A 13,379-nucleotide genomic window follows, 5' to 3' on the forward strand; every position below is an offset into this window, starting at 1 on the left:
TACCCAGCAGTAACTGACTTTTTTTTTTTTTCCCCTCCTGGAAACAGCTGTTTTGAGAGCCATCCAGTTTCCCTTGCTGGAGTGATGGGGTCACTACCACCTCCAACCAGCAAAGGAAGTTAAAATTCCTTTCAGTGGCTTTGTTGTTTCCACGGTTATCTAGGGAAGCAAGAACATTAAATTTGATTCCTAACAGATAAGTAAAGAAGGAGCAACTTTGTAAACACTCTGATTTTGCAACACACTTATTTACAGACACATAGTGTCAGCTGGCTGGGGTCAAAATATATGCTTATTTATTTAACACATTGGGTATGAGAAGGATAAGTACTAGGTACACCTTGTATTTTATATGGTTAAACCAAATTGTATCTTCTTTTATGTGATACATTTGTTATTTTGCAAGATTTAACTTTCTATTTTTAGTAAATGAGAGATTTATTTGATCACTTTGGGATTTAGTGCTGAACATATATTTGGGCCACTCTGATAAAACAAAGACAAATTTTTTTTCTAAAAATATACTTTGTTTTTCTTTCAACTAAGAAACACTTCTACTGGGTGTGTGGCTATTGGAAACAACAACACTGAAAAATATCTTTTAATTTAGAAAGGTAGTAGAATACAAAACAGGCAGTTGTGAAACAGAAAATGCTAACAACCTATATTATTTTGGTAATATACATCAACATTTATACCTGAATACTGGGTTTTATGTTTCATGTTTATGTAAATGTATCTTTTACATTTATCTATTACAAATTAAGTGTAGTTTATTTACTGGCAGAAAAAAAAATGTTGACAATTGTAAATTTGTTTACTAGTTTACATTGTGTTTACCAACCCTACTTTACTAGGAGTATGAAAATTTTGTAGCAAAGTACAGCCAAGTTAGAATATGAAATACTGTTTGGTACTTGTCCACAACGTACTTTCATTTCAGTGTAGGAAGCCTTATTCCAATTCTGATATTGTGAGACTGTACTCATTTGTAAAGTTAGCATAAGAAGTTTTAGGAATATGAATATCAGCTATTGCATTATATGTGCAAGATAACTTTAAAAAACAGGTCAAAATACTCTTTAAGAAAACTCTATGAAAATGGAACTATATAAGCAAAAAGAGCATTTTCAATTTTGACCTTCACTGTGTGTTCCCTCTGCGCCTCTTTTTTTCCATCATCCACAACTGTTAGAAATAAGACAATACCGAAATAGCAGTAGTGGTATTAACTGTAAAATATGGAGCTCTGGCTATAAACCAGGCACCATGCTGATGCTTTACCTCCTATTTCGAAGGTAAAGCGCCTGCCTCTCTCCTTCTCTCTCTCTCCCTCCCTCTCTCTCTCTCCCTCACACACACACACAATTTTGTCTAAAATTTTAGAAGTAACGAGAAACAGCCGCAAGGTTTGTCCAAGCTTATTCACAATGCTGAGAAAAATCTGCTTGGTGGAATGACCTTGGAATGTGAGGAAAAGTGAAGCACCAATTGATCGTGGCAGTTGGGTGGTGACATTCTTACCATAAGAACTGTGTAGATGTGCTGACATCCAGCCTCTTGGAGATTCTTCTTCAATTCAGGAACCTCCCGTGTACAAGCTGATATATGGGCTCCCATAAATCAACTTTATGCTAAAGTGTTTTGTTTAGTGAGTTGATGGGGGGTGGAGTCAACCTTAGAATGTAGAGTTATGTGACAATATAAAACATATAGGTGTACCCAGAACAACTTCCGTTTGATGTTGACATACTGAATTCTCTACCTGAGTTTCGCAATGTGCATTCTGGAAATCATGCTTTTTTAACTTAATTTAATTGTGAACTTATGAATATTTCACATTCTAGCCTGTGCAAACGTGTAAAGGATGGTGTCAACTTAAAACTTGGTCTTTTTTCTCTTATGCTATGTATGCAAATTTGATTATAGATTGTGTTTCACAACATATCAGAGCTTAGGATCCATTACAACAAAACCTCATCTCTGGTCTTATTCCCGGAGATTTACTTACAGGCAAACTGAGGTAAGGAAGCCAGTCTTTCAGGTTCATAAAGTTTCATCAAAGTGAATGTTCTAAGTAGTTTCTTGCCAGGTGATCACAGCTTTTTTTTTTTTTTTTTTTTTTTTTCCTAACCTCCGTAGAAATTTAACAGTTGTGACATTTCCTTTAGATATTTTATTTTTCCAACATTAAGAATTTGGGAGGTTTTAAAAAAGCAAAGCAGTGCCCCCAGCTTCAAAATTTGTATGAGTATGTATATAGAGGATGTGTATCATAACATAAAATTATATATAAGCACTATTTTGTGAAGACTTTAGATTTTTAGTTTAATCCTTGAGGCATGGTCTAAGATATAATGACTTCAGTGACATAAGGTGTTACCTTCACTGACATAACTTAAAATCAATTGAGTTAGCCTATTTTACATATTTTTGTGAGCTTCTAAAAGTGTATGCAATTTTTTTTCACTGAAAATAGTATATTAATTCAAATTTCCTAAATGTTACCTAGTGCAATGCGTCACACCTGATTTATATGGGAAAATAGCCTCATCCTCTCTGAAACCATTTGGAAACATTTATGCTTTAATGATTTTTATTTAAATGGGTAAAAGGGTTATATGTATGACTACATTTGAAAATGGGAAAACTAAGAATATGTCTACATCCCTCAGAAGAGAGATCCCAGTAGACGTATAGGACTGCTTCGTTCATTGACTGATGCTTTCTACCTCATTCCTTTTTATATTTCAGACAATGAAATGGTCCGTCTCCTCTAGCACCCACACAGTGCTACAGGAAAGAATGAGTATGCAATGAGTGCATGTGGCCAAAGACTTCAGCACTTTACTCTGCCTGACACACATCAGTATGAGCACAAAGACACATCTGAGCATTGGGCACTCAGTAATGGTATGACCTTGGACATGTCATTTTTCTCCTCCAACCCAAATTTCCTCACATGATGAATGATCAGCTTGGACGGGAATCTAATGTGTTAGATTGGTGGCTGGTGGACTGAACTGGCCAACAAAGATGTGCTGTTTGGTTGAATTTGAACAGTGCCCACTGCATCTGAATTCCCAGAGACCTCCCTGTTGTCTTATTCCCAGACACTCCATACGTGTACAGTTGCCTAATCTGGTGTTCACTTTGCCGCCTCTGTACCAGATGCTGTTTAAGGACCTCGCCAGCGCTGGCAGCCCAGGATTTTTAATTCACCATGCTAATTTCCAAGCTAGAATCTTATCGTACAGAATTATGTGAGGAAAACATCTATACAGGCTGAGGACATGTACTTAAGAGACTTAAAAAAATGTGTACCCAAGATTAGGAAAGCAAAGAACTCTATATAAAGGTGGGAATTATTGCTAACATGTAATTGCTAAAAAGTTAAGGCTTTCTTTGGCGATAAATCTATTCACTAGTTTGAGAAATAGAAAGCATTTGCAAATTTCTGCAAATATATCTGACTTTAAAGGGAAAACAAACCTGTGTGGTAAGCTTAGTCCAAAAGAGAATGCTGTCAGTGACAGGAAAAATTATGATTATGACTGATTTCAGCCTCTAAAGAGGAGGTAACCAAGTTATTCCATTGCAACTTACAATACATTGAACCTCATTTCAGAAAAAAAAAAATGCCTTTCAATGAATAAATTACGAAGAGAAATTTGAGTGAGACAATAATATAGTGGAAAAAAGAAAAAGAAAATTATTCGTGTTAATTTTATAGCAAATGGGGAAGGTGAGTGGTAGGATGTACTTGTTTGAAAAGCAAAATAATTCATCTTCAGTGACTGTTGACAAAATACCTTCAAAATTGCATCAAATGAAGGCATGTTGTGCAGGCATTTAGCGAGGAATTTCCTGACTTTGGCCCCAAGATGACCTCACAGTTAAATGGTTAAAGCAAACTAAAAGGGACTTAAATCTTACATGTTTATGGTGCCATCCCCACTTCATTTATTTATTTTTTGTTAGCTTGGATTAATAAAAACCAGATATTATATTCAGGGGCAATTGAAATCCTTTGAAATGTTACACTGGAAAAAATCAGATACTCTTTTCAGTTTTCATCCTCTTTTTCATGCTCTTTTTGTCAGTTTGAAGTGTAGCAGCATTATCTTATGAAGATAGAGCCCTAGCTTAAAAAAATAATAAATTGACTTATTGCCTAAATTCAAATAAAAGTTGGTAGTTGAACCTCAGACCATAAGAGAATTCCTTATGCTTTTCTACATTAAAGAATTATTTAAAGTAGATTAAAAATTAAGTGAACATATAAAATAGGTTTTTTTCACTTACTTTTTTAAAGAATTGTCATGGTGGTGTAATTCTTAGCCATCAACGGTTTGTCAGAGCATGGATAACAGAATGGCAGGTATTATTTGATGTATTTGGTACATAGAGAAGTAAAAATTGTCTTCTGTACAATAACGTCTGTTGCATCTGGAGGTTCATAAATTTCCCAGCAATATTCTCACATGTTTAGAGTGGCAGTACAAACAATATTCGAATTCCACAGAAAAAAATCAACACTCTATTTACTAATCTTTAATGAAGTATTCATTGAATTTCAAAGTTTTTAAAAAAAGGAGAATGTGATCTTTCAACAGCTTCATCTGAAACCATTTGAAATCGAAGTTTCTATCTGAGAGGCAATTTTCTTTAAAGCGTATTTATATAGTTCTAAATTCCCTTGAGCCTTATTTTAAGAAAAGATCAGATTCATCTTACTAAAGCACTATTCCAAGACTCAGGAAAGTTTCTATCATTTCAACCTGTAACATTGCCTTAATCTTTTTCATTTGCATTTCAAAACTTCTCAGTCTCAAAGGGGAAAAAAAAAGTAAATGTATCTTGTTTATACCTTCCTGCTGTTTTCAATTTCAGTGCATCTAGTCACCCCCCCAAAAAAAATCATCATTTTTAGCATTAACATTTATGGTTAAGGACCCAAGGCCATCCGTGTGCATTCATTGACATTCAGAAGGCCCGGAAGGCCCGGAGCCAATTTTTAATACCTGAACAGTAACATCAGGACCAGGTCTAAAGTGCTAAACAGATGGAGCCCAAGATACCAGTTGCCCTAGTTTCAAAGCAGCCACAATTGGTTTATAAATTATTTTCAGAGAACCCTGCTGGTTTCCACCAGCTAAAGAAAGAGAGACCCCAGGCATGTCACGATATTGCAGATCAGTGCCATAGCTGAAACGATAACAGCTCAGCTCACACCTGGGCTACTGTCATGGCAAAATATACTCTCTGCTTTCACCTTCAGTTGGTGCTTTATGTTGAGAGAGGTGTTCGTACTTGTTAAAGACACTGCAACTCTGAACCTCCCTTTTTAATATGTAGGCAAAGAGACTCAACCACTGCCTTCCCTAAGAGTTTCTAGCGTGGATAAAATGAGAATTAGACCACACCTATTCTAGTCTATCCTCTCTGGCACAGTAATTTCCAAGTGACTTTCAAATGTGTCACCTCATGTCATTTTCTAAACCGAGCTCAAAGGTGGACATGTCTTTTGGACCCTGTTTGGAGACAAGGAAGTTGAGACAGGTGGTTGGTTCTCTTAGGGCGTAGAACTGAGGCTGACTCAAGCCACACCAGATATGTTGGTGCTAAACTCTTCCCTCAACATTGACTTTCTCTACTAAATAGCTCACCCTAATTAATTCCAAGAATAAGAGGTTATGTAAATCAAATACTAGAATACTGAAAATTCTACTTCCACTGATTTCTTAGGTTTGTATATAAGTAAATTTATCTCTCTGTGTCTCTTCTCCAGGTTCCTGATTGAGTAGAACCCTATGTCTCTCACTCATTTTTAATATTCTTGAGATTTCTCAAAATGTGTATATGTGTCTTACTATGTATTATTTTCTCCTGAGGTTTCATTTTCCCATGTCGTGTTTTCAAAGGGGATACCAGAGAGATCTACATGTTTTTCAAAGGTACTTTAGGGACTGCTTTGCAAGGTCAGTTGTGAGGGGATGACTAGGGGAGATGAGGTATGTTTCAGCTTTTCTATATTGAGGTTTATGTATATCAGTTTATAAGAGGATTTCATGGAAAAGAAGGAAGGGAGGGAGAAAGAAAAACTAATAGACATACCATGAGGGTGTTGAGACATTTGAATTTGGAATCAGGAAGCATCAATCCTTAGGTCCTTATAAAAAACATAAAAAAAATAAGTCTGAGAGCAGGATAAAGTATTCCTAATACTGAATCCTGTTCCATGCAGTTTTGGTGATCTGTATGATATCCTAGGAAAACAGGGGAGCTCTGAATGTCTCAAAGGTGCACGCAAGAAACTTTTCTTCTCAGGCGATGGCTTTACCAAAGTGAACGTCTGTGCGGTACTTCAAGACTGTCCAGTGTCTTGGACTCCCTCCAGGGCCTGGAATCCTGCAGAAGTTACACCTTTGCTAGCACAGGTCTCCCCCACACCAGTGTTTCTTGCACCGTACACGGTTCTAGAAGTTTCAAAGAATGCCCTTTTTTCTATAGTATTCCACTAGGGGTAGCGCTGAGAGGTATCATCTAAAACAGTGGTTCTCGGCCATGGGCAATTTTGCCATCCCCCACCTGCCAGGGGACATTTCACAGTGTCTAGAGTCTAGTATGTTGAGTAGAGGCCAGAAATACTGCTGTTACATGTCCTACTTGCACAGAACAGTCCCCCAAAGCAAAGAATTATCCCGACACAAATGTCAGTGGTGCCAAGTTTGAGAAAGTCTGATCTTGGAGCCCAGAACTGTGAACTTGACCCTAAAGTCATTGCTTGGACTCCCTTCCATAATTCTGTGTTCTCCTGCATCTGAGCTATGTTGGGAATTTATAGAGGGTTTCTACTGCAGTTATAACTGGTTGTAGATAGAGCAAGATGAGGCACAGAGATTGAAATGCATCTGTTTTCCAGGAAGAAGTTACAAAATCAAAAGGAAAATGTGAAGGCAAAATGCCATGAGTCCATATGGCTCTGGGATTGTCAGTCCTTTCGGGGCCATTTCAGACAACATCCCCTAAAGCTGTATTAGTAGGTTTGCATATGATCCAACTTTTGTTAAACTGAAAGGGTTTCTCTTAACAGGCTTTTCTGATGTTTTTCTTTGACATTCTTTTTTTGTGTTTCTGAGATTCACCCATGTTGTTATATGTGTGTGTATTTTTTCAAATTTCATTGCTATAAAGTATTGCATTGTGTGACTATACTCCAGTTTATGTTTCTCTCCCACTGATGTGATGTTTGAGTTGTTTCTAGTTTTCCTTTTGGTACACCCACAGCATGCAGAAGTTCCCAGGCCTGAAATCAAACCCAAGCCACAGCAGTGGCAATGCAGAATCCTTAACCCCTAGACCACCGGGGAATTCCTCAGTTTTTTCCTGTTCAAAAAATTCTACCACAAACCTTTTTGTTTGTGTCTTTTAGCACACTTATGAAAAAATTTTTTTCTTGGGTGTGAACTTCAGAGTAGCGTTGCTAGGTCCTAAATCATAAGTATATTCAAGTTTATTAACAATGTCAGAAGATTTTCCAAAAGGATTGTCCCAGTTTGCATGCTCATCCCTAGGTCAGAAGTGTTCTAGTGATCTACATCTTCATGAGGATTTGACATTGACTTTTAAATTTTTTAATTCATTTTATTTTAATTTTCATTGCTTGGATGACTAAGTAGGTTGAATTTTTCCTTTATATTAATTAGCCATTCTTGAAGTTATCCTTTTTGTGCATGAGTGAAGTGCCCGATGGAGTTTTTGTCCAATTTTTGTAATGACTGTATCACTCAGCCTAGTTAATTTGCAATCTGTAAATTCGAATCCTTTGATTTAGGTGTTGCAAACATTGTCTTCAATGTGGTGGCTTGTTTTTTAACTCTATATTAACTTTTGATATAGACTATCTTTGTACATGCTAAAATTTATCATTGTTTTCTTTTATTAATTGCACTTTTGCATCTTGTGTAAGAAATCTTTTCCTACCTCAGAGTCATAAATATATCCAAATATATTTTCTTATAAAAGTTTTATAGTTTTGCCTTTCACGTGTTGTTCTGTTATTCTCTAAAATTAATTTTTATCAAGTGCCAGGTAGGATCCATTGGTTTTGTTTGTTCATTTGTTAGTTTTGTATCAATAACCAATTGTCCCAGTCATGTTTAATGAAATAGCTTTTGGTCTACACTGATCTGTAAGGCAGCTTTGTCATAAATCAAGTTTCCATTTAAATGAGTGTGTACCTGAGCCCTGTATTTTGTTATTTTGCTAAATTAATCTATATTTTATTATCATACTGTCTTTTTTTTTTTTTTTTTTGGTCTTTTTGCCATTTCTTGGGCTGCTCCCACGGCATATGGAGGTTCCCAGGCTAGGGGTCCAATCGGAGCTATAGCCGCCAGCCTACGCCAGAGCCGCAGCAACGCGGGATCCGAGCCACGTCTGCAACCTACACCACAGCTCATGGCAACGCCAGATCCTTAACCCACTGAGCAAGGGTGGGGATTGAACCCGCAACCTCATGGTTCCTACCCAGATTCGTCAACCACTGTGCCACGAGGGGAGCTCCCATACTGTCTTAATTATAAGAGCTTTGTAATAAGTTTTGATATACATAGGGTAAATTACTTCCACCTTATAACTTTTGTGAAAAACAGACTTCTAAGACTTGATTTTTCACAATTTCTATCAGTAAAATCTTAAAAGTATTTCAAAAATATTCTGATAGATTTATTCCTAGATTATTTTAATATCTGAAGTATTTAGGAACAGTACCAAATATATTTTCTGCTTATTTTTGGCATGTAGAAATGTAATTGATTTTTGTATATTAATTTTGTATCTAGTCACCACAAAGACTTTTACAAATTCCAGTGATCAATCTTCTAACTTTTTTTACAATTTGGAAAACAATGCCATTTTTATTTTATCCTTTTCAGACCCTATATCTGTTACTTACTTTTCTTTTATTACTACATTCTCTAGGTCATTATTATCATGAAGTATGATTATATTTGTTCTAGTTTTGTTTTACTTTTTTTGGAGGAGGGAGTATACATACCATTTATGAAAGTGGGAAATGGCTTTCCTTTTTTGTATATCAATGCTTTTGGTTTTGTTTTATCCTACTGAATATTAGACTTTATGAAATTTTATCTATGCATTTGATTTTTCCCTTTAATCTGTACATGTGGCAAACTGTACTAAGTTAATTCCTGATTAGCCAAACATCTAATAGTTGAAACACAAAAGTTCCAATCGGGGGCTGGTAATTAGGTTACAAGATCTTCTTCTCTCCTCCACAGAGCCATCTAGAGACACTCTGACAGTGACCCTTTAATCTTCAATATATGGCTTCTATATATGTATATATATACATCTAGAGACACTCTGCCAGCATGTGTTGAAAGGGACAGAGAGAAGACAAAATGAAAACAAGATCATCAGATTCTCCAAACCCTATATACAGGAAACAGGCTTATGAAACTACTCAGCTTCAGGTATGTTCAACCTTAATTACAATTATTTTTAAATCATTTGATAAATAATTCTTGCTTGACTGTTTCTTTTGTTTCAGCATTTTAAAGAAGTCATTGTATTGCTTTCTTACTCATGGACTTTGGACAAGAAAGGTATAGTCATTTTTACCCATATTCCTCTGTTCATAATGTGTCCAAGCAGAATTTTAATCAGTATCTTTACCTTCTTTCCAAAATTTTGAATACCCACACCCTTTCTAATTCTTTATGTTCCTTGTGCTGTTGTGTATTTCAGTACTGTTTTATGTACTTATTTTTACTCCTTATGACATTAGTATTGTTGTTTTAGAAAGTGTTTATCTAGACTCACCTGTATATTTCTCAACTAATTCGCTTTCTATTCCTGTTTTTATCATAGACCTCCTATTTGCGATCACTTTCCTTCTGCCAGAAATAAACTAGAATTTTCTGTAGTAGGTTTGTTTGTGACAATCGCTCTCAATTTTTATTTGTTTAAAAGCATTAGTTTGCTCTTTCTCTTGAAATATATCCTCAGTTTTCAATTATTTCCTTTAAGAACATTGTACATTGAATTTGCTTTCTTCTGTCTTGAATTTTTTTGAGAAGGCCGTTGTTACTGCAATTGTCAGTTTTCTCAAGTTAATCTGTCCTTTTTCTCTGGCTGTTTTTAAAATATTTTTTTCTTTGTCTTGGTGTCTGGAGTTTTAACTTTGATGTGTCTGGATGCATTTTTATTTTGTATTCTTACTTAGGAATAATGGTATTTTGCCCCAGTGCACTCTTTAAAGAGCCTTGAGCCTAAAACAAATATTAAGTAGTCATAATTTAGTTGGAAAACAATACCCTGGAATGAAAAGAGTGAGGGAAAAACAAAGTGAGGCAGGAGAGGATAGCAAACAATGCAAGATGATGCATCATCGTTCTGGCATCAGATTCCCACGACGTTGCAATGTGAGACAGCCAGTAGTTCAGCAGGTATGTCTGCTCAGGCACTCAGGACATCTCCAGACTGGCTAGAGGGGAAAATAGTGCCTTGGAGCAGTGCCTTAGAGAGGAGGAAGCAAACTGTACAGATAGCTCCTATTTCTTATATCTCATTGGTCAAAGTTTGCGCTACTTACAGTTTAAATCATCCAACTGCTTTGAAATGAGCTTAAGAGGCCAGAGCACTCATCCTGCTACAGTACAGTGGCTCATACAGGTCAGAAGCCACAGAGAGAGCCAGAGGTTTCATGAGCAGTCTGGCTATGCCATGACAGCCAAAAGCTGAGGGGCTGGTATTTCCAAGCGAGTAACTGGCTCTCCAGTCAGTAACTTGACCTGAGTCCACCCAGTGTCTTATCAGCTGCAGCAGTGGGTGAAGAGCGAAGGGAGGTACACAAGGCTGAGACTGTCCAGGGAAATGCACCAAAATGTTTCTGACAAATACTGCTGGTGGTTCAGTGGGTTCAGGATCTAGTGTGGTCACTGCAGCAGCTCTGGTCACTGCTCTGGCACAGGTTCAGTCCCTGGCCTGGAAACATCCACATGCTGAAAATGAAGCCAAACAAACAAACACGCAAAAAGTTCTTTCCACAACTGGAGTTCGTGGAGTTCTACCATAGGCAGTGTCATCCATTAGTTCTGGAAAATTCCCTACCATTATTATCTCAACTGTTACCTTTACCGGGTTTGCTTGTTCTATGTCTCCGTCTGTGTCTCTCTCCCTCTCTCCTTTGGAAAACCAATTAAAGCTTGTATTAGCATATCTCTTTCAAATTTTCCACTTTTTCTCAGGGTTGCATTCTGAATAATTTCCTCAATTCTAACTCCCTGTACACTAATTTTTCTCTTTCCTAAAATCATCCCAAATGACTTTATTCAAGTATTTATATTCAATTTTTATAACTATTATTATATTTTTATTTCTCAAAGTTCTATTTACATCTTTATAAAATCTGCTTGGTCATTTTTTATTTACTCAATTTTTTTTTTACTAATGCCAATTTTTATTATTTAATTGTTATTATATATGTTTAGTTTACATTATGGCAGTATAAAAGTTTCATACTTACCACTCATAATTACAACTTCTGGCATGTTTCTGTATATATTTTTCTCTTTGTTTTTGCTGTTGCCTCTCACTCACATACCTTGCTTTGGGGGTTTAAAAAAGAAATGTTATAAATAGAGCTCATGCTTCTTGGAATTTATCTGTGAAATTCTTTGAGGCTTGATATGAAGTTGTGGGTCACTTATTTCTTCAAGGGACCCGGGACACTGTAAGCCCAGAACCACTTAAGATATTTTTTGTTTGTTTACTTTGTTTTGTTGGACCAATTAATTAATATGGATTTCTGTTGCAAACCTGTGGTGAGTGATGGCTTGTAGCACTTAATTCTTAAGGAATTTTTTTTTTTCCTAGTCCAAGGTTTGTTATACCACTTTTCACTTCAGATCCACAGTGAGAGGACTGTTAAGCTTATCATTAGGCGTATCTATAGTTCATTAAGTTGAGAGTAGGTATTTTAAGTGCCAGTTTTAGGAGTGCTCCCTTTAAGTTTTCTTCATTGAAAGAGACCTTGGTTTTGTCTGATGTCCCTCAAGCCCCTAAACAACCATAAGAACCAAAGTTTAAATTTACTTATGCCCGCAGGCCATATGCCATCTTCGGTGTTCATCTTTTGAAGGGAGTATTGTGCACTTTCTCCCCAAGTTACTGAGACACTGAAAATTTTTTTAATATTTCTTGAGCATGTTTAGTTGTTTTCGGCCAGAAAGTAAGCAAGTCAGGGCTCCTAAAATACGTCATCCCACGAATTGGAAATCAACCTTACTTCAAAATAGCGTATTTGCTGTCATAAAGGCAATGAACTAACCAGTAAACACTGTGCCTTCTGTCTATATTTGGTGAGGTTATACCATTTTAAGCATTAGAGAAAGGAGATCTTTCAGGTTCTGCAAGAGCAATGTCTAGTCCATTTAGGTTACTGCAATCCTTAGAAAAAAATTTTTTTTTTCTTGACTCAAGGTAGAGCAACGGAGCTTGAAGAGGGCAAGTTATTTTTTAAAGATGAATTTAAATATATATATATACATATATTGGAAAAAGCCCAAGTAATGAAATGGAAAATCCCAGTCAACCTCCAGACACACTCATATCCACCCAACAAGAAACAATTGCTCACTTGAAAATTACATTTTCTCAACTTGCATAATGATTTCCCATGAACGAACTACCACAACCTAATTTTGCAGTGGCACAGTTGATTCCTGCATTGCATCCAAGTGAGTCACTCCTCATAAGGTAGGCAAAAGGCTTCAAGTTAAAACACCATGACCAACAACAGCTCAAAATGGATTTAATTGCAAGAATGCAGTTGTTTACTCTAGAGATCCTGTCCCAATGTCTTTAAAGGAAATGAGGTTTATTTTCTATGTATCCATACCTATGAAAGGTAGCAAACTTATTTGAGATGGCAATCCATACCCAATGCTTAACAAAAAAGATATTGCAAAAGTACCCAATATAACCTATTAACTCCTAATAAGTTCTTTTTTAAAAAATAACTCTCCATGAAAACGTGAGCCTTCCAAAAAAAAAGGTGATGTGTAAAATGTCATGTTAATAGTTTTACTGTCATAAAATTTACTGTACCTCAGTGGGTAGCCTAGTTTCCCAGATTAATCAGTCTATTTTGTCATAATGTACCCACCTTGAAAAGAAATGTCATTGACGTGATAAAAATTATCTCACCAAAGTAGGAATCAAGTACTTTCCATAAAACATTAATGCTAATATCTTAGTTATTGCTAATTAGAAAGTAAATTCTACATTATACTCACTTTGCTTGGTAAATTTGTATCTAAGGGGAACTATCCCAAACCTTGCAGAATGTT

The 13,379-nt window shown here is 36.1% G+C and overlaps 1 long non-coding RNA gene across 2 annotated transcripts in view; it reads left to right on the forward strand.

Annotated features, from left to right (window-relative positions):
* LOC110255714 (uncharacterized) overlaps positions 1-13,379 on the forward strand; it is a 754,959-nt gene that overhangs the window by 634,370 nt on the left and 107,210 nt on the right. For both annotated transcript variants that reach the window (XR_014818117.1, XR_002336416.2), the window contains 3 exons: positions 2,755-2,913; positions 9,306-9,500; positions 9,578-9,632. This is a non-coding gene — a long non-coding RNA (uncharacterized LOC110255714). The remainder of the gene's footprint in view (positions 1-2,754; positions 2,914-9,305; positions 9,501-9,577; positions 9,633-13,379) is intronic.

This window comes from Sus scrofa, chromosome 10 (genome assembly GCF_054392235.1).
Source record: "Sus scrofa isolate SSC_HxYL_T2T_F1_AM1 chromosome 10, Sscrofa_HxYL_maternal_Yorkshire_Landrace_v2.0, whole genome shotgun sequence".
Lineage (NCBI taxonomy): Eukaryota > Metazoa > Chordata > Mammalia > Artiodactyla > Suidae > Sus > Sus scrofa.